Here is a 22,750-nt window from a genome sequence, read left to right on the forward strand (position 1 = left end):
TGTATGTGTTTTTAATACATGCATAAACTTTTGGTGCCTCTCTCCCTCTTCCTGGGCTCTTCTCCCATCCTCTCTTCCTGCTCTCCTCGCCCTGCTCATCACTTTCCCCTGTTTTTTTTTTTTTTTTCCCTCCCTTCCTCCCCTCTGCCTCCCTCCACCTCCCCCTTTTCTTTTTTGCTGAATCTTATTGATCCAGAAGGTGGCTAATTAGCCCTTCCCGTCGTGCCTGGGTAATGAAGCACATGCGCACTGAATTAATCACAGCCATTTTTTGCAGGAAACTAATTAGCAGAATAAAGATCCAAAGACTTTTTTTTCTTTTCACTCATCAGCTCCCACTTCCAGCGCGTCCCCTCCGACCGCTGCAGCCGCCGCCGCCGCCGCCGCCGCCTCCTCCTCCTCCTCCCGGCCGCAGCCGCCGCCGCCACCGCCTGCTTTGCATCCCAATTACAGCCTAGAGCCGCTGCCGCCGCCGCCGCCGCTTCTCCTCCGTGGCCCCTGCCCGCTCCGGGGGCTGTAAACTCCCCGCCAACCATGCTGCTCGGCGGCAGCGGCGGCGGCGGCTCCGGCTCCCCGGCTGCGGCCGCCTCCCGCCCCGGGCTCCGCCGAGCGCGCTCCAGCTCCGCCGCCGCCGCCGCCGCCGCCGCCAGCAGCGCGTCCTCCGCCGCAGCCGACCCCCGCCAGCCGCCGCTGCTGCCTTGATGGGCTCCGCGGCCCGAGCGCCTCTTTTCGGGATTAAAAGCGCCGCCAGCTCCCGCCGCCGCCGCCGCCGCCGCCAGCAGCGCCGCTGCAGCCGCCGCCGCCGGAGAAGCAACCGCGTAAGTGGCAACTTTTCCCTCTTTTTTTTTTTTTTTTTTTTCCCGCCGCCGCCGCCGCCGCCGCCGCCTGCTCCTCCTCCTCCTCCCGCCGCCACCGCCCGGACGCGGGGCTCCTCGGGGCGCCGGGGCTGCTTTGCATGGGGCTCGTCCTGCCCCCTCCCGGCTCCCGCGCCGGGCCGCCGCCGCCCGCGCTCTCCGCGCCCGCGCCCTGCTCGCTCGCTGCGTCCCGCTCGCCTTCCCCCTGCGCCAAACTTTCTCTTTCTCTTCTTCTTCCTCCTCCTCCCGCCGCCGCCGCCGCCGCGGAGCCCCGGGCCGCCCCCTCCTCCCCGGCCCCGCGCCGCCGCCGCCGGCTGCCGGCGACCCCCCGAGAGGGTGGAGGCGCCCGGGGCGAGGCCCGCGCGGCGACTTTGGAGGCGCCTCCGGGCAGGGCCGGCCGGGGCGCGGGCTGAGGGCGGGAGGGCGGCCGGGGTCCGGGCTCCGAGACAAAGGCGGCGGTCGGCGGGGGGGTGGGGGTTCGCGGTGCCGAGTGCCCCCGCCCCCGCCGCCCCCGGCCCCCAACTTTGCCCCACCCCAGGAGGCGCCGGAGCCCCGGGCTGAGCCGCCGCGCGGGGCGCGCACCCGGCCGGGAGCCGTCGCCGCCGCCGCTGGCCGGCCGGGCGCCTTCCGCGCCAGTGCTCCACTGGCCGGGGACACGGCCGCCAGACCGGAGCCCTGGGGTCCGAGAGAGGGCGAGGGGGCGACGTGGCCGCCCGACCTTCTACCTGCGCGCTCTCCGCCCTGCGCCACTAGCAGCGCCGCGAACGCCCTGAGGGGGCTCTGCCCTGGACACTAGGGGCTCCCGGGGGCTCGGGGCTGCGCCGCTGGCCGGGACCAGACGTCGCCTGGCCGGCCTCTCCTTGCCGAGCTGAGTTGAGACACATCAGAGGATCCCTTCTTGTTTTTTTTTTTTTTTTCAACTCCCTCTTTTCTCTTTCTTTTCTTTTTTTGCTCACGGGAATCTGGGATTGTTTACGTTCCGTTCCCCACTTTTACCCCTCGTCCTGTTTCATTCCTCTTTTCCATGTATTTCCCCCATTAGATGCAAAAAGCACGTTCCTGACTTTTACATTACGCATTTTCATGTACATCTTTTTGCGTATCTGTTGGAGAGTAGAGCTAAGTGTATTTTATGCCGGGTATTTAAATTGTGTATGGAATCTGTAGGCTTTTTGTGGAGCTATTAAAAAATACATTTTACTTTGCAAATTAATCTGTTGCTCAGACTCTGACTTTGGCAATATGTTGTGCAGTTCCTTCGAATGTGGCAAATTCTTTGATTACAAGTGCTTGCAAAAAATCACCCACTCAACTTTTTCCCCCTTGTTGCTTTGAAGCAGGGTAAATATGACAATTTTTATTGGTCTCAATTATTGAAACTTGATCTAAGGACTATATGGAAGAAGCGGGCTGATTGCCTTTTTCTGGCCTCCAGTTCTCGTGACTTTTAAAAGGGGGGTTGTTAAGTACCTTTGAAGAATATGACATACGGTGATCGCTGGGCTGTAATGCAAATTACAGAACATAAATTCACTTTGAAATTAAAAAAAAGAGACTGGAGCCCTTTCAGTGGGGACACTTGAGGATTTATTATGTTTTTTAAAAAATTACTTTTTTTCTCCCTACTTTGGGAGAATGGCTAGTTCCAGACCAACTTATTTGGAGGTCTGTGGAAAGAGGCTTGGGAAATGGGAGAGGGGGAGAAGATTGATCACAATCTGCATAATCGATAGGGCAGCGTGCTGCAATCTTGTACCTACATTTACTGTAAATTTCTACAATATCTGCAGCGTGGGTGCTCTAGTGCCTTGCTTGGCTTCTTAGAGCAGATTTAGAAGCAGTGCAAGCAGAATTTACTGTCAGCTCTCCGGAATAATATAGAGGAAGTCCACTGGATTGTGGCTCATTTTAGAACTCCTTCATTTTTATTTTTTGATGAATCTATTTACATGTGGGGGTTTCCAGTACTGAACCCCCAAAGTGTTGGTATCCTATAGGTTGGGAGTGGAAAGTATTGGGGTGGGGGAGAGGGGATAGGAATTTACTTATTGAATTACCACTTCAGCGGCTCTCTGCTTATCTTATAATGTGAGAGATCTTTAACTAGTGCAAGGAATTTAGAGAGAAGAATCCAAGAGAGAGTATTCCACCAGAGACTGAAGCAGTGTCAAAAGTAAGGATTGCTGTGTGTGTGCATATGAGAGAGAGAGAGAGAACACAGACACTTATCTTACAGTCAGGCTTGAAAGCTTGGTGGTAGGTGAATCCATATTTGGAGATGATTTTGAAATAGTCTAGCAAATGGTGCACGAGCAGGATTTCATGAAAAGTGTACACCGAGTCAGTTTTGAAAGGATTGTGGTTTGGGGAGATGAGGTGTGGGCAGGAAAACCCACTGTAGGCCAGCCGCCTTCCTCTGTCTCTGGGTCTCCTCCCTTCCCCCCTGCCTGAGTTCCAGTTTTTAATTACTTAATGCTGAAACGCACAGGGCTTATATAAATATTTGCAAATGCTCTTTCCTATTGATTTCTCTGAATAAACTGCCCTACTCAGGTCCAGAGAGGAGGCAATTCAGATCTGCGGACTTTTTAAACATACAGAGTCTCTGGAGGAGGGTTGGTCTGTGCACGCGTGTGTTTATGGGTGGAATTGTAGACATGAAGACTTTGGGGTGCTGCAAGAAGAGTCCAGGGCCTCTGTGTGGGAACTGGCCCCAAGACCTGGCCATTCTGACACATGGGTGCACGCGCGCGTGTGCGTACCTATGTGTGTGTACGTTTATGTACTGTGTGGGTGTCAACACTGTGGGAGTCTAAATGCATTGCAGTTACACTACTCCCCCCCCACCCCGCCCCCCATTAAATATGGAGCAGTTTTCCAGGGCTTGGTGACTGCCTTCTCCTCAGGGTCACATTGAGTTTGAATCTGACCCAAGGTGCAGGAATCCTGCAACAGGGAAATAAAAGAATATACAGAATGGGGTCAGGTCAGCTGCTCAGAGGCCAAAACCCCTACAGCTGCTTTGATTTTATTTTGTGTGTGTGTATATTTTAGGCTCCTCCTGCCATGTTACAAATTGGGCCTTCCCCCTCTCAGGTGTTTGCTCTGTAGCTTAAAGGCACCATAGTCTCTGCCTGCATGGATGTCTGCTCCCAGCAAGAACAGAAAACCTACAATACCAAATCCAAAACAAAACAAGGGAGGAGGGGGAGGGAAAAAAAAAAAAAAAAAACACCCTATTGAGTTCAGGCAAATAAGGTTGGGTCTCCAGATCCGATTACAAAGCAGCTTTGAATATGCAAGACAGCACACAGGACCAGTTATTCCAGTTACAACAAACTATTAAAAAAAAGAGAGAGAGAGAAAAGAAAAGGCATGTTTAGGTCGTAATTTGTTAGTACAAGGAAAAGAATCCCACATAAAGCTGCCTTTTTTTTCCCCTGCCTCCCTTTGCTGGCTTCACAGAATTCACTCACCCTTTCCCGATTTGTCTATTGTATAGTTTCCTTTATTAAAATCTTTGGATTTAGGAAGATCGCTGCAAGCAACATATTTTCTGTATTTTTTTCCTTTATCTTAGAGGAGAGTTGGCAGGGGTTCTGTGGTTTGCAGTTACACAATATGTTATCATGTTTTTAATCACTAAATCATTGCAGTGGTTATAGATTTACAGTCTTGGGGTATTACAGAAAGAAGCAACGGCGGCTGTATATATATGCTTTTAAATTACACCCATGTAAACTGAGTACAGCGGCTGTGAATATGGTCGGCAGACTTCGTCTCTCCCCCGCCCCCCAGCACCTTATTTCTTTTTCCCTCTGTGATTTTTTTTCAAATTGTTCAGTTTGCTTAAAATAAACTATACCCCCCTCCTATGTTCCTTTTCTCTTCACACCTTCCCCCCCCTCCACACACAATTTTTTTTAAATGTTTTTATTTTAGACCTCTAACCCCAGATAAGGTAGAATTTAAACTCCTAAAATAAGACTTTGGATCAGGGAGGAGAGTAATAATAATTTAAAAAGTAGATTTCCTAAGAAATCCTCTTGGTTTTCACACCCACCTCCAGTATAGGGATGGAGGGCCAGTATGCAAATCTGGAGGTGGGGGTGGGCAGAGGGGAGAGAAGGCAGGCCCATGGTGCTTGCCTGCCTGGGACCTCCAGTGTCCTGTCACCATGAACCCACTTTCAGCTTCTGTTTTTCATATTATTATGTAACAGAATCCTTGGCAGCATTAAAAATTCAGTATTACAAGCTGATTGTAATGCTGCCTCATTAGACAGCACTGTCTGGCCTTGTATTAAGTGAAACACAGAGCATGGCTTTTAGATTATAAACACCAATAAATATTAAGGATCAGCAGAGGGGGGAAATAGTCAGCTGGGTTTTTGGCCCCTTCTGGTTTTATATCCCCTCCCATCGTCTTCCCTTTATCATCCCTGCCTCCTCCCGTGGTACCCCACTCCCCCCCCACCCACGGTAACTGTCATCTATTTTCTTGGCATGCTGATATGTCGACCCTGGTGACATTTTAGGAGGGCTTTTTATAGAGTTATCTTGTGTACACAAAAGGTTTGGAAGTTTGTTTTGTTTTGATCTGCAATAAACAGGCCCTTCACTTTGCTGATGTCATTTCCGTTCATATTTGAGTTGTTTATTGTGCTTCTTCGCAGGGCCCTCACATCCCTACCCCCACCTCACATTTCAGCCAGAGCCTGTGGCTGCCTGGGGAAGAGGGGACACATTTCTAAGCTGCCAGGTCTGGGTTCAAAGGCTGAGGGTTTCATGTCACTGCTTCGTCCTAGGGTTCGCCCGCTGGGGAAGATGTTTCCAGCTTCCAGTCTGGTTAAACACTCCGACATCCACTTGCCCTGGTATTTTCATGGCATGTAGTCATTCACCTCAGCTTTCTTTCTTTGAAGGATCCCCCGTACACACACACCTTGTCTATGTCTTTAGTACATCCTTACTGTCCACATCTCCATGCAGCAACTCCCCCCTCCAAAAAAACCCCCTAATCTCATAATGATGACTTTGATTCAGTTGCAAATCTGAAGCTGACTTTAGGGACTTCATGCTGTGAAAAAAAGAAAACGTTTCCAGGCGTTGCCCCACAGTCTCTCCCTCACCACCTTCTATCCCTGTTCAGTTTTTTTTTTTTTTCCTCCTTTTGGGTTTATTTTTCTGTTCCCTGCCTTTTTGTAGACATAAAGGCCATTCTGATGTTACTGAAAATGACCGCAGTGTCCAGCGTCTCTTATTTCCATGTGATCTACAATCGGAATGGAACCCCTCCTCCAAAAGAAAAAAAAAATAGAGTGAGGAGAGGAAGGAGGAAAAACTGAGTGTGTAGGCCCCCAAGGCTTTCCTCTAATAGGATGATGGGTTTTAGGTTTAAAAAAAAATATTATTGTTTTGTTCTTTTAGCTTTAGAAATAATAGGGAGAGAGGGAAAAGCAGTCATTAGGAAGTTCACTGAGCTGCTTTCCAACTAAGACGGGTGAAAAATGAAGCTGCATTGACACTTGGCTTCATGTGAAAGCCCCAGTAACCTCTCCCCCCTTCCATGGCCCTGGCCTTTTGTTCCTGGAGAACGGAGCTAAGGTGCTTTTTCTCCCAGACCAAAGGCAGCAGGCAAGGAGTCCCCTTGTGTGCGCATCGCCTTTAGATGGCCTTCTCATGGTTATTGTCAATGCAGACTCCCCCAAACAATTGCTCCAGGGAGACACAAAAGCGAAAACATTTGTCCTATTTTTTTAACCTCTTTGTTTTAGATTTTTTTTTTCCCACCCATTCTTTAAATTTCACAGTTTCTATTTGTCTGCAGAGAGACAAACGGAACAGCATGAAGCAAGCGCATTTTACCGTAGGCCTTACTGCCGATTGGAATGGCCTCAATAGAAATCCAGATTCTCAAAAACACCGGCTGACTTGGAGGAGATGGGAAATTTCAGCTTGGGGCTCTTAAGTGAGCTTACCACAAATTTTAGACAAAAAATGCACTAAAAGGAAAAGATAAGACAATGGGATTCTGGGATCATCCGGGGGAAGTGTGAAAAGGGTCATCTTTTGTTTTTCTCTTAGGATCCTGCCCCGAAGAAGTGGTCGCTTGATAGGAAGGAATCACAAATCCAAATGCAATTTGGATTCATTAAAAAAAAAATTCTGGTTCTGTTTTACTGTGCTCCTGGTGCTTCAGGGACTGCTTTAATGCACGTATGGCGGGGGCTGTTGGTACGCACCGTGAAACTGAGGCTGTGTTGAGAATTTTTTTTAAACTATGATTTTATACGTAGAAAGGCCACATCCCCCTCCCCCTTTTCTTTCCTCCCTTGTTTCCTTTTTCCTTTCTTCTCCTTTCAACCTGCTTCCCCTCCAAGAATTCAGCGGTTTGTATCAGGCTGCGGGCAGAGGGATGGGTCAGACCGTGGGGATGGCCCATAAGCAGAATAGCCCTCCTCTTTTTCCTGGGCGCAGACAAAGCACCTCTCTCCTGTAATGCATATGGACCCTGATTTTGATGCTGTCCTTAAGAATCTGGCTGCCTTTTCATTAAAATTCTCAATTTCAAGGTTTAGAAACACAAATGTAAGAATCCCCCTGGGTATAAAAGTCTTGCATGGCAAATTCTCTTGGCCCTTTCAGAAATTATATATATATATATATATATCTTTTTTTTTTTTTTAAAGAGCAAGCTCCTCACCTAATGTTTTAAAGCTGTTTTAAGGCAAGGTCTTTATTTTTGCTTTCCAAAAACTTGGGCTTTGTAACTGAAATTTGAGGAAAGCTCTCCATTACAGTTTTTTTCTTTTTTCCTTCTTTAAATGGTTCCTCATTTATATCTTTTAAAAATTGTCATTGATAGACTTAGGTTCTTAGCTGGGGAGGTTGGGGAAGTAAACCAGATAGCATTCCACCTAAGATTTGAGGGGTAAAAATTAATCTATGGCATTAGCATTGCAGCAAGAGATGGAGGCCTTGAGGTTTGTGACAGAGAAATGTGAATCAGAACATCTGTTAGGCCTTGGCACACCAGCCTCTAATCGTTCTGGAGGTGAATGTGGGCTGTTCTGAGGAAAGCGTGCATTCTGTACCATACCCAGGAGGACCTGGCCACCCAATGGGTACCAGGCCCCTAAATATAACTGCCTAGAAAGAATGGGGTGAATTCAGGGCACGCAGTGCAGTTCAGCTCCAAATGTTTCCTTGCTTATTTCAGGGACTTTTGTTTTTGTTTTGTGCCCTCTTCTGGCTTTTTCTTTGTTAAAGCCTCAAGGTTATTTAAGCACTAGTTTTAAAAATCAATGTGTATGTATAATTTAATAAAAATAGAAGGCTCTGGAAGAATACCCAAATCTGCCTCGACCCAGTTGTGTTGTGAAGACAAGAGCCCAGGTTTAGCTACAAGTTAGAATGCTGACAGTCGCTGTCTCTTAGCTCAGAGATCATGTTTACCTTTGCTGAAGTAAGAGGAGCAGCCCTGGAGAGAGAGAGAGAGAGAGAGAGTGAGTTTGAGAGAGTGTGTGTGTGCGTGCGTGTGTGTGTGTGTGTGTGTGTGTGTGTGTGTGTGTTTGTGTGTGTGTATAGGGGAGAGAGAGAGAGACGACCAGTTTGGCTGGATGGGGTCTTTGTAATTTACCAGCCAGTTCAGTAAGCGCCAGGGGACTGGCCTCTGACTTGGAAAGTGGCTAAGGGGAGGAGTAGGAAAGAGGTTAGCATTCCCTGATTTATTTTTAAATGTTTATCCTTTTGGCTGTTGCCAGTTACGCTTTCCAGATGAGACAAGACTAGTTACGGAGAACTGGAAGGGAAGAATTGCCTTTTCTGAGAGTGGGTTTATTTGCCAACAGTGTCCAGGACGCAGTGAGGAGGGTGCCCACCTGTCACTGCTGGGTAGGCTGTAGGTGTCACATCAGACTGCTGCCCTGGGAAGAGCTGGGGCCTTTCAGAGCCGGGGGACAAAATTTGCAACACGTATGTCAGAAAAACTGTTGATTCCATATGGAAGTGCGAAACTTGCAAAACTCACTGAAGAGGTATTGTTTTGGTTAGCGATGAAAATAAGTTTTGGTTGCAGTAACATGCCAACTTGTGTGTAATCCTTTATATTTCTGATGATGCAGAGGCCATAGACCACCTGCCTGTGGGTTACCTGTTAAATCTGTGCCTGTAGCAAAGGCAGGCCTGACCAGGCCTTTACCTTGTCTGCAGCGTGGTGTCGAATTAAAGGGAAGGAACTCAGGGTCCTTATTGGTTCTACCTGTCAGGCCTCTGAGGTGTCTGGGAGGCAGATGCAAGTGTCTGCCACTTGGGATGGCAGTTTCACACTGCCCAGACCTCCACAATCCTTCCAGGTGTCTAGATGGCTGGATCTTTGGGCTTTCCAGCTTGTATTTTTGTCGAAGATACCTATCTGTTGGCCCACCTGGTTTATGATATCACCAGATTAGGAGGTTTTTGCCTGTTAGTAAAAGTTAAGACAAAGAAGCAGAATTAGATTTTCTGGGAGTAGAAACATTTTTGTATTGTCTTTATCTGCTGGGCCGTGGGTTGCTTCCATGGAGGCCTGAAGTCTCCACTTGCCTGAAGACATTTCCAGAGACATCTCTGACTTGTCTGTGCCATGTTACTTGCATTATTGCTAGCATCATCATCTTCATGTATTATTCATAGTCACTTTTTCAATTAAATTATTAATTGGTTTTCTTTAAGGTGTTCTCCACTTATGTGGCTAAAATAAATAATCGTGTTTTGAAAATACCACCTGTTCTTGGACCTGAAGTCAGGCGGTCTGTAAACAGCTCTGCAGTGGCCATGCTCTGGTTTAGAAAAACACCCTCTGCTTGTCCCTCTTCCATCTCCAGTCCCCCTGCCCCCCTCACTCTCTCATGTGTGACAGAATTTGGCTTGTGCTGTCCTTTGTCCCTAATCGGACATGATTCCCTAGAGGCAGTCTTTTCTCCCTGGACTTTAGCTGGAAAAAAATTTTTTTTTTGCGGGGTGGCGGGGGGAGGCTCTTTTTTTGAACTAAAATGTAGAGAGGGGCTGTCCTTCCCCAACAGGTTAAGGTAGTTATATTAATTTGAGCCCAAATTATATTGTGCAGAAATGCCTTCTAGTTTTCATTGCCCCTTTCCCTCCTGCATCAGAGTGTGCTTAACGCTAATACGATTCCATACATACAGCTCCTTCGCCTCGTGAGCTTATTATATTTCTAACACTTGCACGGTTCATTATTGTGCAGTCAGAAAGGACTCTCAGGGCTGTGGGGCCAGCCGGGGTGGGTGGCTTTCAGAAAGGACGAAAGCAGGTGCCTTTCTGTGCTGAGAATCCGGAGTGAATTCAGACTGAGCCTGGGACTCCAGCAGGGAGGACAGGGGACTTCCGGTGAGATTTCTGTGGTGCTGCCTTTTGCGTATCTGAATGGAGAAGACGAACCTGGGGAGACAGAAAAGTGTCCAGCGACTGCTTTGACCAACTGGAGTGGCCACATTAAATCTGCCCCAGGTGGTAGAATCTCCCTAGGAAGGGACATGACCTGTGGCTTTTTAAGGCATGTTGTTAAAGACACCAAGGTTAATTGCAGGCTGGACTTTTTCTCTCTTTCTGTCTCCTTTTTCTTTCTTTCTCTCCCATGAAAAACTCTATCCTTAAACTCTCAATGGAGAGCAGGAGATTTTTTTTTTTTAATAAGTTTCTGCAGCTGAAAAACAGAAGTGCTCTGTAAAGCAGTTAATAGGTTGGGTGTGTGTTTCAAATAAATTCCTGTCCACATTGGCTAATGTCCGTACGCTGGAGTGGCCTGGCTGTGACGTGGCTGGGGCCCGGAGACCCAGGGCTCCGGTTCGGAGGCCCCAGGCTTCTTGTGTTGGCCGAGGGCGCGTCCCTTTCTTCTCGCCCGACTCTAGGCCGGCCCCTGACTTTTGATGAGTGAGGGGTCAGCGCCTGGGGAGGACCAGGCTTTGTTCCCGCCGGGCTGGTTCTTCGCGCGGTGCAGGCCGAGCCGCCCGGAGCTCTGTCTCTGGGCGCCAGGCCCGGCCTGCCCGGAGGCCCGTCCCCGAAGCGCAGCCGAGCGCTGGGGCCTCGCGCGCCCGTGTGTGTCCCCGTGTCTCCGCGGGCGCGGCCGCCGCGGAGCACCCGGCCTGCGCCCGGCACGACTGTAGATGTCAGGCTTTGCCCGGGGAGCCGAGCGGCGGCGGGGCTGTGAGTTTCAAATTAACCTTCCGCTTTGTTGCTGTGTAATGTGGATCCCCGAAGGCCCCCCGCCCAGCCCGCCCCCCTTCCCCGGGCGGTGCGCGCTGCAAACTGCGAGTTGAGCTTCATTTACATAAAGCGATTCCGGGCGGGAGGGCGGGCGAGCCGGCAGCGGGCAGGCCGGGGACGGGGACGCGAGCGCCGCGCCCCGTGGGTGAATCCCCGCCGCGCGCCCGGGGACCCTCCCTCCCGGGGAGGAGCGACCACCGGCCCCGGCCGCCACCATGAGCCCCCCTCCCCTGCCCCAGGCCTCCCCGCACCTAGCCAGAGCCACCTTAGAGCCCCGGGGGCAGCGGGAGGTGGGGAGAAGGCCGCCTGGAGTGGTGGGTAAGTTCGGGGCTTCGGTGCCGCTGGAATTTCCCATTGTCGCGCCCGCCGAGGCCCCCGGACCTGCGAGTGCCTCCTCCCTCCGGAGGTGTGCGGAGCCTTTGTGTGCCAGGTGAGTGCAGCCTCCCGCCCCCGGCCGGTCCGCGCAGCCGGCCTGGAGCTGCGGGCAGGTGCTGCGAGTCTGGCTGAACTTCCCATTCTCTTGGGGCATGTGGGGGAGGGGCAGGCTGGATACACCTGAACTGCTAGAGTCTACTTGGAAACTACCTGGGGTGAGAGCCTCTGAATTCTGCTGGGCTAGAGTAAAGCCCTTCCTCCTTCCCTCCCTTCCATCTTTTCCTCCCCTCCCTCCTGCCTTCCTAATTTTGCTTTTGGAGTAGTTCCTGCCTTCTGAATATTTGCGGTGCTGGTGTCATTTAGAAGTTTGAGTTCCGCCGCCGAAAAATACACGCTCTTCATTGCAAGAGAAGTCACTGGCCAGTTGGGAACAGTGTGAACAGTGCGCTTATTGGAGAGTAGTTAAAGGGAGAATCAGAGCTTTGGAGCCGGAAGGCACCTTTGTAGACCGACTAAGCCCACCCTCTACTTTGAGTTAGTTGGTCCTCTGGAAAAACCAGAGCAGCCTTCATTTCTGTAGGGAGGGGGGTGGTCGAGAGAGGGAGAGACACACACACACACACACACACACACACAGAGAGAGAGAGAGAGAGAGAGAGAGAGAGAGAGAGAGAGAGAGAGAGAGAGAGAACTTAGATGTTTGTCCTGTTGGAAAAAGAGGAGGAAGGCCCAAGTTAGGTCAGTAAAAGGAAAAAAAAACCCTAAAGTAATCATGGTGAGCTGGAAGGGAAAGAACTTTCTGGAAAATGGTGCTTTCTGCTTTGGACATACCTGTGTTACAATGATGAGAAAATGCCTGGAGGGCAAAGATTACAGTTCATTGCCTGGTGTAGTCTTAAGAGTGCTTTGCCTGGCACAGTGGTGCATGGTATATAAACTGGTTTCAATGAAAAGAGCTAGCAGGTGAATCCAAGAGGGTCTTCTCTCCCACCTTCTATTTGTGCCATTTAACTGGCCTTGAGGACTCTGAATGCCACTGACAAATAATCTCAGAGAGGACACATGGCCCCACTTGGGCACGGAGAGAAGGCCTCTCCCTCAGGCCAGGGCCTGCCATGGTGGAATCCATGAAGGCAAAACAAGGAAAACAACTGTCAGCCTTGAAGGTAGATAGTGAGAAAGTTACACGTCATCTTATTTCATCCCATGCTTTGCGATCCTTGGGGAAAGGTCACTAAATAAATAAGAGTATAATTTCGAGCTCGCATTAGCTGGGGAACTTCATTTCTCTGCCATCAAACAGCAGGTGTGAGTTCGCAGAGTTGGCCCCCGGAGTCCCCTCATTCCTAAATTCAGGAGGTGTCAAACCCTCATGTTCTTTTAATGCCTGTGGTTTCTGGATAGGTTTCAAGGGGAAACCCTAAAAATCACGAGCTCCAGTAGACTGGGCTGGAGAGGGAAGCGTGAGTGAGAGGGCAGAGGCTGCATCTGAGAGGAAAGCATACACCTTGCAGGGTAACCTGATCAAGAAAGGCCAAGACCAGCCTATTCCTTGTTATCAGAACAGCCACTGGCAGCCTGAGGTTCTGAATTCTTGTTACCCAACCCGAAAAGCAATTAGGGAACAGAGATGGTGGAATGTAACAGAAGTCAGGAGACAGGGTTCTAAATAATCTAAGGGTTTCAAGAATAGGGTCATTGGAGAGAGGGCCATACCTGGATGTTTGCACACCTGTATTTGTATGCACTCTCCTTTGCCGAGACCCCGAAGGCCCCCTCTCAGAGGCATGTGGCTGTGAAGGCCAAGAGAAACTTTCCCTCTCTCTCTTCCTTAAATTACAGGACTAAGGAGGTTGTCTGCATTTAGTTTACAGCATGTTTTCAGAGAGCATGTAAGTGCCTCTCAGAATGGGCTAGGGTCACATTTTGCTCTTTTATTTAATTACACAAGTGTTATTTAACAACGTGGGGCAGTGGCAGAAGCAAGCACTTTTACACTTTAAAAACAGTCCTTTTGGAATCACAAGGAATTAAGTGACTTAGAGACCTCCTGTCTTGATGACATGGGTCACCTCCCTTTCCCAACTCTCTTTTGAAATGGCTGCATTTTCTATGGGATAGAGCTGCTATTTTCCAGTTCTCCTGAGAACAGTTTTGATTGACAGGAAACTATTGAGAAACACTTGCTAACTCTTCCAAAATAGGAAAAAAAAAAAAAAAAAATCTGAGCTGCTTCCCCAGCCACCTGAAACTTTAATTTTGGTTTCTTCCCTTCTGTCTTTTATTTGCACAAACGAATACTCAGGGAGGGTGGAAGGGACCCAAATAAAACAGAATTCTCAGCAGGCCTCTATTTGACTCTTCCCAACAGGACGCTGCCGCGCCTGCCTTCTTGCTGCTTTAGGGTTGCATTTAACTGCCATATCAGTTCAGTGCCAATTGGGCTGCCCAGTGGCCAGGAGCTAAACTAAGCGAGATTTCAGTTTTCATCATTTTAACTTTAAATGATGATTAGTAAGACACTCCCTGGCTCAAGATACTCCCTGGACAAGCCTGGTTCACCTTGGGTGACCCAGAGGTTGTTAGTTCCTTAGAATAAATCTGTGACTGCAGACTGCTAGTAAAGTCTTATCTGGGACTGCATATGGTTTAGCTCGGCTCCTTCAGTTCTAGCCACTAGTGGTGTCCAGGGAGTGTATCCTTACTGTCACGGTGGGCTAGTGTTCCTTTTGGACCTTGGGGCTTTTTTTTCCCCCCTTGCTTCTGAAGTGTTAGTGTGAGAGCCTAGAAATACCCCAGGCCCCAAAGCAGATCTTCACCCAAGAAATAATTTTTATTACAGGGTTGCAAACATCTCATGTTAAAAAGTAAATACTCAGGTGGCTAAGTAACATTTTATAAAAGGGTAGGGAATTGTTCTAAGGGAAAAGTCAATTGTCTTGACACCCACTTTTTAGAGGAGCTCATCTTGCCTCTTAACTGGAAGGGTTTGCCTCCTGGTCTTATAGAGGAGGCAGTGGTGACTCTGGCCTGAAGAAACTTGCAAGCTCCATCTCACACTGGTATTCCAGAGATAATGTACCTGACGCTGAACATTAGTAACCTCAAGAAGTACAGTATGTGCTGTGGTTTATACTTGCGTTTGTTATTAAAATCATTGCTTGCTCTTAGCCTGGCCTATTTCTGTAGTGCTTGAGCCTGCTGGCCTTCTCTGGTTCCCAAGGCTGGTGTAATTAACCAGGATGGGGCGTTACCTTAAAAACACAGCAAGGAGGCAACTTCCATTACAGTGGGCTTCATAGGGGTATTGAAGGGTTCTGGTATGAGATTTTGGTTGTTAAAGGTGATTGTTTTAGAAATCACAGCACAGCTCAGAACCACCATCCTCTGCTTGGGTTAGAAACTGTGGTCAGGGAAATGGGGACTTAGTTTTAATAGAATCCAGGCAAGGGAATCCCTCTGCAGGAGCTACTCTCAATCAAATATTAAAAGGTGCCTTTTCTGTCCAAAGCAGTGTGCTGAGTCCTCAGACTGCTCACATTGAGGAACAAACACACAGAAGCTGAGATTGAGTCAGACTGCCCCAAGGGAGAGACCCAGGCAAAAATCTTGGCTCATTGGCAGGCCACTCTCAAAGTCCAGATTAAGGAGGAAAACTGCAAAATCAACAACTGTCAGATTTCTCTTCTATATGATTTAAAGTTGGCTGCCAGATTGTTCTCTTTGAACATGTGCGAGCTGACAGTCAGATGTTAGAGGGCTTTTTTTTTTTTTCTTTAGCTAATAAAGTAAATGACTTTTATATAGATAGGAACTGCAGAATTGACAGCAGTATTGTGCCAAAGCTTCAGAGGCAGTGAGACAGTGTGAATGCTTTTTTTCTGGTTTTCATTCTTTGGGGCCAGGGGACACGATGGTGAGGACAAGGCTGTGAGTGGTCAGTCATAGCAGTGATGGGTATGTTTCCAGGGAATTCTTTGTCCAAGGAAGGTGGCTTGGCTTATTTATCACTTTTAAAAGGTGATTTTTTGTTTCCTTAGATGTTGCTGCCCTTCTTTCACCCTTAATTCCTAGAGTTTCTTGCTTTTGCAAGAATAAGGGTCTGAATAAAAAAAGGGAAAGAAACAGAGTTTGCTAGGTGGCAAATTTGACTTCATTTCAGAAGACTGCTGTGTTGTTGGTTTTAACCCCAGACAGGGGCCTCTTAACAAAACGCTGGGGCTTAATCTGCCTTTGGGTGAGCCCTTCTCCCTTCGCATGGGAGGCTCGCCATGCAGTCTTGTCAACACCGGAATTCATGCACGTGGGTTTTGATGTGTGCCCCTCCAGAGGGGCCTTAGCCAGCCTTCTGTGTCCTGGGGGTAGGGTCTTAGGAGGTTTAGCTCTTCTCTCTTTGAATTTCGGTGTTAACTCATATGTCGCCTCCAAGACTTTGCCATCCTCTGCCCTCCCTGAAGTTGGGCTAAGGCTTCCAAGGAAGGGAGGAATGGGGTGTGCAAACCATATACTCCCCTCCTGCCCATTGCCCCTTCTGGCTGCTACAGGTTTGGAACGGAAGTCATCAGCTCCCCTTGTAGGCTGTGCCTTGGGAAGATGGAGAAACCCCAGATGCTTCTCTCCTCCTATGCTGCTAATCGCATAATGGCCTTAAAGGCTTTCTTCGATGATTATCTTGTCTTTAATTTTAAGTGGGTCTTTTGGGGCAACAGTTGGGAGTTTATGGAGTATCTTCTGTCATCTTTAGGCAGACTCTGAACTGGGGAAGCTGGCTCCATTGGACGCTGTGAAAAGACGGTGGAATTTTCATCTGCTGCCGATTTCACGCGCTGTCCTGAAAGTGATTTCGGCCACAAACCTTTGATCTGGGAGTGAAACTTGGGCCCCCCCCCGCCCCCCACTTCTGTGCTTCTGGAGGCAGGAGTTGGTGACTACTTAGACCTCCTACTCTGTGTGTGTGTGTGTGTTGGGAGGGGTGTTAGCTAAAGAGAAGGGCTGAACCAATTACTTGTGGGTCTTGGGAGTGGGCAAAAAAAAAAAAAAAAAAAGCAGCTTTGCTGCGTTCTTAGTTGTGCCGACTTTATCCAGGAATGTGACTGGAGAAAACTTCTGAGCCTATTGGTTGAGCTAGATTTTGAATGAGAACAGTTGCCCATGCACACCTCTGCTGTAGGCTCTGAGTTTCTGTGTTACAGTTCCAGGAGGCTCTCTGTCTTCTTTGAGTCTCCCTAGTGGAAAGGCCAGAGTCAGATGAGCTGAGTGAAGAAAAGACTGGGGTTGCTTATTTTGATCCTTGATTTCAGGCCTCAGCCTATCCCCCCACCCCCACCCAACCCCAGTCATATAGATCCCTGTTCAAATATGGGGGCCTTGATTCAGTACATAAAAAGCTCTTTACAAAAGAGTTTAAACTCCTGTAAGCCTATAAAAAGTACAGATGTGTAGTCCTCAACTTACTTGCTTTCCACACTGAACGATTTCTCAGCAGCCTGTTTTGGACAACTTTTCCTGAGGAACACATGTATGCCCTCTTTTTCCCTCCTCCTCAGCAACTTTTCCTGTCATTTTTTTCTTTTTTTAAACAGTTTTTCTTAACTGCTCAAGAAACAATGCAAGCCTCTGCCACCATTTCAGGCCCTCTTCCTAAAAGGCTCTTTGGCTCAGGGCCTTGGTTCTTAATGTGCATTTGGCTGGTAGGGGGAATGTTTTTTGCTTTCCCTGCAACATCGCCACGTCTCCCTGTGAAACATCTGCCCGGTTGCTAAAGTGTCAACTTGCGGACATAAAGAGGAGGCCTGTGGATCCTGTGTGTTAGAAGGTTGATGTCGCTGCGAAAGCAACTGGTTTCAGTTGCCACCCCTGCTCTGCCAGGTTCCTGGATGGTGTCACTTTCACACTAGATAGAAATGATTGTCCAGGGAAGGCTGTCAGTCTGTGTACCTGACTCCACGAGTACATGTTACCTAAGCCCACCTGCCTTACTTTTAAAAGGTAGTTGCAGGTGAAGAGTGCAGGCTTGAAAATAATAAGGCTTCCCCTCCCCCTCGCCTTTTCAGAGAGGAGGTCGGAGCTGATTTTTCTTGCAACAGGTACGAAACCAAAGGTAGAAATGTCTTTGGGAGAAAGCAGAGAACTTTTATACCTTCCGGGAAAGGACCTTCGATTCATTTCTCACTTGCTGGCGAATCTAACATTTGTCCAGACATTGAAGATGCTGGCTGCTAAAGGAAATCTAAGTTTCTAACTGGGGGGAGATGCGGTCTTGCTTGTCGGCGGAAGGAGTGAGATAATCACAAGTGTGACAGGTAGGGGCCAGGTCAGGATCAGCGTGCTGCTTAAGCCAGCCCTTGAAATGGGCATGCTGGTGTCCACACTCCATTGTCCTGGGAGAAGCGGATCAAATGAGCCTGCTCTTTGGGAAGCCAGCTTCTGTTCTCCACTCCGCTCTAGCCCAGACCCCTCTGCGGGGGTCGCAGGCGTGGAGGCCCGGCTCTGTTCCAGCCTGGCAGCGTGACCGTGCACCCACCATGCAGCCTCTCTAAGCCTTACTGCTTCCTTCCTTTGTGAAACAGACATAATGCTCACCTCACTCCTCCAGTGGGAATGAAACGAAGTAGAAAACCAGTCTTCCCGGTGCATTTTCAGCAGCCTCCCCGTGAATGTCCGTTCCTATCTGCGTATCCCTCCCTTTGTGTTTCTTTTGTCCCCACGGATGGCCCTGGCTCCCTGCTGCTTCCCAACACCCTGGAAGAAAGAAACTCAAAGGTCCAGCATTTCTTCTGCTCTGCCCTTAGGGGCTGGGAATAAAGCCAACTCCTTTTGACGTCCTGCAACTGCGTTCAGGAGTGAAAGGGTCTGAAATAGACGCAGTGTCCCCGTCCTCCCCTCACGTGCCCCCCACCCCAAGCTGACAGGCGGCCTTCGAAGTGAGCAGCCCACTCAATGACCCACCTAGAGAGGCCTTCCCGGGCTTGCTTGTATATGCTAATAGGCCTGACTTGTCCTGGCTTGTTTGTAGTGATTTGTGGAGGCATTTATATGCAAATACTATCAACTTGCTGAGTTAATTATCATGTGCCCTCCCCCCCCACCCCCCTTCCTGCCAAGCCTCCCAGCCTGGCTCCGCAAAAAGGGGCTGTTCACATTCATCCCTGGGTTCTTCCTGTCTTGGCCTTCTCCGCGCAGCCCTGTCCTCTTCCTGTCCCTGCAGGGTTGGTCTCAGCTCCTCCACGCCTCTGTTGCCCGGCCCAGGAACCTGTGTGGTCAGGGCTGGAGAGCTGAGCACGTCAGGGGCTCGCCTCATTCAGAGCCTCTATGGGAGGTGTCTGGCTCGTGTTGCACTGAGCTTTTTTAAAAATTTTTCTTGGAGTATAGTTACTTTACTGCACTGAGCTTTTAAACCCCATTTTCTATGAAATAACTTGAAAAACAGCTGCCCACACCTTTCAGCCATTGAAACTCAGTTCTCAGTCTGGTGAGAAAGTGAATATTGTTTTAACATCATTATGACTTTCATATTCCCACGTTGTGGGTACCACTAAAACCTGGGCCCACTTCCGAGCCCTGCAGAGAAGCCATTCTGCAGAGAGATGCCACTTCTAGGCCTCTGGCCCTGGAAATCTGAGTATTAAGAGTATAACTGTGCAGACCTCACGTCAACCTTGCCCGATTGTGTGTGGGGGCATGGTTGACATTGGAGGCTAGATAATTTTTGTTGTCAGAGGTGTCCCTCATTTCTCCAGGTCAGATGCCAGGAGTCCCTGCTCCCCCACCCCGACTCCCCATCAAATATGTCTCCAGGAATCACCCAATGTCTCCTTGGGAGGCATGGAGAACCACTGGGCTAGAGACTGCATTTGTTTTCTCTTGGATGAAAAGATGGCAGATTCCTGCTGCCTCTGAGTTACACATATTTGTTGAGGGTTCTCTTAAGCTTGTGATTTGACCTAGCTGATATCAGTTGTTGCCATTTGCTTAACTTCATGGTCACTTTAGCATTTACACATTAGGACTCTTTCCCCTAAGGGCACGGCCATGGGCTGGTGTTCGAGGCTGTGACATTTTCGTCCCCAGGAGGACCGTCCTGTAGAAATAGAACTCAGGCCCCATATGTAATGGTACACTTGCTAGGAGTCACGTTAATAGAAAAGTAAAAAAGAAACAGGTGGAGTGAAGTTTAAAATGTCTTTTTCCGCACAACATCGGGATGACTTTCTCACCTCAGCAGCTGGGGCTTGCCTTGTTGCCAGTGCTCAGGAGCGGTAGATGAGCAGTGGCCGCCATATTGGATGGCTTGGCCCCATCTGGGATGGTTTTGTGGTGGCCTCCTTGTTGGACAGCTCAGCAATATCTAGAATGACTGTGGCCCTTTCCAGCTGTGGAATCACACCATGCGAGCACGTTTTTTTTTTTCTACTTTTCTTAAAAAAGAAAAAAAAAAAAGGCTTTGTGTTTATTCTCTACAAAGTGGGGCCTTGGCTGCACAGATGCAGCTGTGTGGAGCTGTGGCCCAGGGAGCGGGGCCTCTAATCTCCAGGGAAGCTCCCCCGGCCTCTGTGGGGGAGCACCCTGGGCTGGCCTGGGAGGAGGGTAAATAATTCCAAGGGCTCAGTGTACTCTCTCACACTGCACAGACTAATGGTTCGGGTTAATTTTGTGTACAAGGTCTCTTTTGTTGGAGAAGGGGGTGAAAGTCCGCAGCTGTGACCGGAAACAGGGGACGGGCCTACTGGGATGACCTTGTTTTGGAAAGTCTAAATGGAACACTAATGGCAAAGATCTAAGACGGGTGATGTATGTGTGTGTTTGACTGGGCCTGAAGATAAGGTGAAGAGTATTTTAAAAGTTACTTCAGTGCAGCCTCCCAGATGACCATAGGCCGAGGGCCAGGTACAATTTATGGCACGCTGGTAGTCAGGCCTGTGTGTTGGCCTCATTTTATCTTTTGAGTCCAGGCTCTGTAGCTTAACTGGTGGTGCTCTCTTTGTTTATCATAGTTTTTGGAGGGGGTGGGCCTTGGAGGGGCCAGCTGGTCAGGTTCTGCAGTGAAGCTTCTCGGCATTTTATCGTGCCGAGAGCCACTGGCCTTCCTGCTCCTGGGCGCGGTGTGTGTTGCTCCTTGCCATCCCTAATTATGATGCCGCTGGGCGTTGCACTGTGAAGCTTCCAGGAGCCCGGGTGTGCGGGCCCACACTTTGCACTGTGACACAGCCTGCCAAAGATGTGACCGGGGAGGAGGTGTGGAGTCTTTAATATAGCCCTGAGCCCCAGGTTTCTTTCATCTCTGAGGGCAGTCAGCCTTTTCCTGTTGCCTCTGGAGTTCTTGAACCGGTGTGGCTGGGCTGGGCCGGGCCAGCACCCCTGGCGGCTCACTTTGCTAGTAAACAAGGCAGCTTTGGGCAGCGAGTTCCCGGCTGTTTCTGGACCACAGATGCGCCAGCAGTATCTTCTGACACCCTACAAGGTCCTTTCATCCCCGAATGGAGCCATTCCCTCACACTCCCTTTCTTCGGCCTTAAAGGGACCCCCAAGCTTACCAAGTCCCCATGACTGGATGCTGTCTCCTTCCTACCCCAGAATTCCAAGGAAAGACCTTGCAGACTACTCCCAAACTTTGTTCGTGAAAAATGTATGTTCTTCAGTTCGAGGAGACTGTACTTCGCATAATGCATTTTATAATCAGGTTTGCAGTCCCACTGGCAGCCAAGTCTTGCTTATTCCTTATTTGCCATTTGACTAGATACAGGTTTGTGGAGGGGTTCTTTCTTGAGGGGTGATAAGGAAACAGGAAGTTCTTTTGAGTTTGGAACCTATCTATAAAAATAACCTCTTGATTGATAGATTGGAGTAGGTTTGTAGATAGCTTTCTCTTTTTTAGAGTGGGGGGATGTGGTCAAGGGTTCCTTCAGAATATTTTCACATTACCTATCCTGTAAGCCACTGCCATCTGCTTTAAAATTTTTTTTATTTTTTCATTTTAAATCCTCAAAGACAAAGGGACCTGGAAGCTCAGACCTGTCCTGCCACATTCCTGAGTAATTTGGTTTTGATTAACCCTAGGAGAAAAGTTGGTTTCTCCTAGCGACCGAGGGGATCAAAGCACCAGGAGGGGCAGTTCTCATACATGCAGTGCCCCCCCTCCCTCCCCCTCCCAGGCCTTTTCACCCTCCCCCATCTTTAGAAAGCCTGAGTAGGAGTTATTTCCACTTTCTGACTCTCAGAGAACTGGAAGTGTATCATCGAGCTTTGGATGGACAGACTGGGGAGAAATAGCCGCCCCCCCCCCCATTTCTTTCTTCCTAAACTCCTTTTCCCCCCACAAAGCTGCAAAGCACATTCCTGTGCTAATCCTGCCTCTGGAGGAATGCAAATGGCTGTAATTGTGTGCCCCAGGATGGGCCTTCCGCATCTGTGCAGCTTTTCTTCTCTGAGGAGGTGGCCAAAAAGTTCATTTACATGGAGAAATGAGACTGGCCTGAGATCCCTCCTGGTAGGACGGGTACTGTCTGAGAGGAAAGCGGCCGTATCTGTGTGTTCTCTGCCCCTTGCTCCCCCTTCCCTTCTTTACATACTTTACAGTGTATGTGTATGTGTGGGGGTGGGTACCAGCATCCTGCTGGGCATATTTTATAGGAAGAGCAGTTAAAAGGGAGAAGTCTACTCTCCATAGTGAGAAATTCAGCCGGAGGAGGAGGCCAGCCAGCCTTGTAATGGGCAATCCTTGAACCAGACCACAATAAACAACTTTTTATTATTTTTTTTTTCAAAGCAAAAAGATCGGCCTCAGAAGTAATTGATAACATTTTGAAAGAGGGCGTGTCACTACACTGGCCTTGTCCAGCTTCTAATGCACAGCTGACTTTCTTCCTTCTCCTACCCTACCCCGCCACCCCTTAATCCATTGCCAAATTGCAAGTATAAATGATTTGATTTGGATACTAAGATTTTTCAGCACAATTTGAAGTATCACTTGGGAGTCAGAGCGTTGTAGCTTTAGGGGGGATGTTCAGAATAGAGGAGAAAATTCTTAGTCCTATTCAGGAACATCGAACTGCTGGCTGAGTCTGAAGTTGAAAGCCAGACTGAAGCTTTAGAACAGTGCTGTCCAATAGAAATACAGTACAGGAGTCACGTACATATTTAAGAGTTTCTAGTAGCCACATTAAAACACTGGTGAAATGAATTTTAATTGTGTTTTCCATAGCCCAGTATATCTGAAATGTTATTATTTTAACATGTAATCAATATAAAGAAAACTAT

The 22,750-nt window shown here is 48.9% G+C and overlaps 1 protein-coding gene across 3 annotated transcripts in view; it reads left to right on the plus strand.

Annotated features, from left to right (window-relative positions):
• Positions 1-663: 663 nt before the first annotated feature.
• ZFHX3 (zinc finger homeobox 3) overlaps positions 664-22,750 on the plus strand; it is a 252,177-nt gene continuing 230,090 nt past the window's right edge. For 2 of the 3 annotated variants that reach the window (XM_060398455.1, XM_060398456.1), the window contains exon 1: positions 664-818. The gene's annotated coding sequence lies outside the window, so the exon portion shown is untranslated. Of the gene's footprint in view, positions 819-11,177; positions 11,550-22,750 lie in introns of those variants that run through there. The other variant, XM_042231873.2, reaches the window with a different exon arrangement.

Source organism: Ovis aries, chromosome 14, assembly GCF_016772045.2.
Source record: "Ovis aries strain OAR_USU_Benz2616 breed Rambouillet chromosome 14, ARS-UI_Ramb_v3.0, whole genome shotgun sequence".
Lineage (NCBI taxonomy): Eukaryota > Metazoa > Chordata > Mammalia > Artiodactyla > Bovidae > Ovis > Ovis aries.